At 48.6% G+C, this 3,250-nt stretch overlaps 1 long non-coding RNA gene across 1 annotated transcript; it reads right to left on the bottom strand.

Annotated features, from left to right (window-relative positions):
• Positions 1-971: 971 nt before the first annotated feature.
• LOC128822495 (uncharacterized) lies at positions 972-2,160 on the bottom strand. Its single transcript, XR_008441454.1, has 3 exons — positions 2,087-2,160; positions 1,717-1,780; positions 972-1,009 (listed from the first exon to the last, which is right to left on the bottom strand). It is a non-coding gene; the product is annotated as an uncharacterized LOC128822495 (long non-coding RNA).
• Positions 2,161-3,250: the final 1,090 nt, after the last annotated feature.

Raw genomic sequence — 3,250 nt, 5'->3', positions numbered from 1 at the left:
ATTAACCAATAATTACAGCTCTATTTTCTGCCAGTGAACAAAGTGGAATTTTACCTTGCATGTTTGCAATATGTAAACAAACATTCACAACAACTCACCTGTCTAAATAGTTGACCAGATTGGGATTCTTATTTGTCTTCATGACCATGAGTTCATAGACTCTTAGTTCCTTCTTCCTCAGTTCTTGGAGATTTATTTTCTTTATGGCCACCTAAAATGACATTGAAAATCAGTAACTTGAGAAGTTGGTGGCACAAGACCACAAGGCACATGGAGCGAGTGATTTTGCAATGCCACAGCCCAGCTGTGCCAAACTGCCTTGTGACTGGGCATTGCAGTAATTAGGAACTGACATTGCAACAGCCCATTTCTCTGCTCCCTTGGAGGCCACTTACAGGACACGTGGCCACTGAGGTTTTGCCTTGTCCACTTGGTAACTGTGGTGTCTCAACTATCACCCACAAAGCTCTGAGCACACGCCCTGCTGCTTTGTCTGGGATTCAGAAGAAGTTATCCATGCCTTAATACTCTGTGGATACATCTCGGGCTATGGGCAGGACTTAGGGCTTTTAGGGACGCCGTGCAGATCTCTCCCTACGTGCAGTTCTCCAGTGCAGCACTGCAGGTGGCTAAGGAACTACCAGTAACTTTCAGATGCATTTGCTGGCAAGCAGAAGTGAGAATTCAGGGCTCTGAAGCCGTAGCCCCAAAGAGCAGTGAGATGCTCAAAGGCACCACCTTTGTTTTAGCAATGGAGAGCAAATGAGCACATCCTTCTCTGAAAGGAACTGCTGCCCTCCTTGCCTTCCTTCTGGCAGCTGAGAAGGACAAAGACTGTCCCAAATGTATTTTGCAGGCTGGTAGCAGTCTGTGCTTCTTGTGCCTTTTCAGCACAGCTCTACTCAAACTCCAGCCACAGCTGCTCACACCAGAGGACCTGCGGGAGATGTTGACATTTACCTCTTCTCCTGTGGCATTGTCAAGTGCTCTGCAAACATCTCCAAAAGTCCTAGAAACAAAAAAGCAGCAAAGAAAGGAGAAGACATTTAGATCTTGCAGTGAAAGCCAGCCCACAGAGGAGATCTCTGCTGCAAATGCCTAAAACCTGCCGGATGCAGGCGGGCTCTGCCCAAAGGCAGATGATGCATTTTCCTCTCAAGTGCATGGGCACTGGGCCTGTCCCTGAAGCGTTGCTGTTTACTGCCTCAGCTCCTAAGGAGATCTCCTTCTTTCACCTTGGGTTTCAGGTTCTAAACTGTGCAGTTTTTATCCTGACCATGGAGTATTTCCTTCTGCAATCTCTTGGAAAGAAATGTTCCTGAGAACTGTTATCTGACAGCTATCAGGGAGTAGGTTGCTCTTTCAGGCAAGCACGTTTCTTCCCCTTTTATTAGTGTGGCTGTATGATTTGGAGATATACAAAAATGCTCAGGAAATTAACACAGAACTGTCCCACACTTGAGAGACAAGGAGATCTTCCAGGTCCTGTTCCTTGCTGCAGGCAAGAACTTGGCAGCATGGAGGTGTCTCTGCCAATGCCTTCTGGGCACACTCACAAATTCGGAGCAGCACTGAGAGATGGGACAATCTATCCCCAGTGTCTGAACATGGGGATAGATGTCTGTTTGCAGCTGTTCTGACTTCACACTGCATAGATATTCCACCAGAAAAACACCTGGCCCATGGTTATATAGAAGTGACTGTGGTTGAACTCACCCTCTGCCAATATATTCCAGTTCCGTGTATTTCATCACGGGATTTTCCATGTTCACTATTTTCCCTGAGGGAAACAAAATGCAAGATGCTCACTTTAAAGCAGAGATCCCAGCTTCCAGGAGATTCAAATGGCAGACCCAGAGCCTGGAGCTTTGAACCCTTTGTGTTCGGCTGGGTAACAACAACAACCAGGCAGACAGCTCTGCGGCACAGGTGGCCAGCACAGAGACTGCTTTTCTACAGCAGTTCCTGTGGGGAAATGTCTCTAAATGTCCCTGGGACACCAAACTCAGGAAAAACATTTGGTACAGCTATGCTGGCACCTGCACACAATAGACTGTTCCTCAGACAAGAAATACAGCAGACGTACTCCGTAGCTCCAGGGAGTCATCCTTGATCTCCTGTTGCTGAGCAGCAGCTGGGTCAGCACTGGAGATGAACAAACCGCCCCGGCTCCGCTTCTCGGGGTGGAGAGCAAAGGCTCCTTTAGACCATGCTGCTGCTGCAGCAGGTTTGGTGACAAAGCCCTTGTAGATCTGGGACAAGAAATGAGTTTATGTCAGAAAGGTGGCTGGCAGAGATTAGCCTGAGATTCCATTTCAAATGCAAGCCCTTAGGAAGGTGCTGCCAGCAACATGCAGGGCTCTTAAGTGGGTTTTTTCTGATGTCCACTTCTCAGACTGGATGGGTCAAAACCAAAGGGTAGTTCTACTTGAGTGGATGGCCAGATTCATGGTCCATTTTCATGGATTTTCTGAAGGATCACTGCCACAATGACCATTCTACTTCCACTCAAGGATTCCTTTCCCCCTCCAAGGGCTTCAGACACACGTGCAGCTCCTTGTTCAAGTGTTCGTCCTCCCCCCACTGTGTCTTCTTTTCCTGCACCATCTTCAGGTCATGCCCAACCTGTAGCACCTTTGGTGGGGACAGTTCCTGTGCCTCACGCCAGCCTCGGGGCTCTTCAGTGCCACTCATTTGCCGGAAGTCTTTGCCGGCTGCCCGGTGAGATGTCAACACTTGCACCTCGAGTCAAACAGAACAAAGCAGTCAGAGACTACAGCTTGTCCCTGTCAGTCAAGAGTCACTGACTGTGAGGAAAGAACAGATTTACAAGGGATACAGACAGCTTGTTTCAATCCTCCATCTGGGTCACCATATTCCCCTGTAAAAACACCTCAAGAAACAAGGAGAGCAGGAACAGGCCAGCAGGAATCAATTTGGATGACTGCTGGCCAAAAGGCCAAAGGACAAGTCCCACTGTCCAGGGCAGCAGCTGAGATTCAGCACACCAGGAAATGTCCTTCTGAGTGACTGTGATACACACTAGAGCAGGATGGCACTCAGAGGCATCACCCTGCTCCCTGCTGCTCTGCACTGGGAAGGCCAGAAGGGCAGAAACCACCAGTTTGGTGACTGCCGTGGCTATCCCTCTTTCACTCACTTGCTTTTGTAGAGCCTGAGGGAGGGGATTAAATTTTTCTCTGATGATTTTCATTTCTTCCTCCTGCCTCTTCTCCCTTGCCTTGATCTT

This window comes from Vidua macroura, chromosome Z (assembly GCF_024509145.1).
Source record: "Vidua macroura isolate BioBank_ID:100142 chromosome Z, ASM2450914v1, whole genome shotgun sequence".
NCBI classification, from domain to species: Eukaryota; Metazoa; Chordata; class Aves; order Passeriformes; family Viduidae; genus Vidua; species Vidua macroura.
This window is presented reverse-complemented; position numbering and strand designations above follow the sequence as displayed.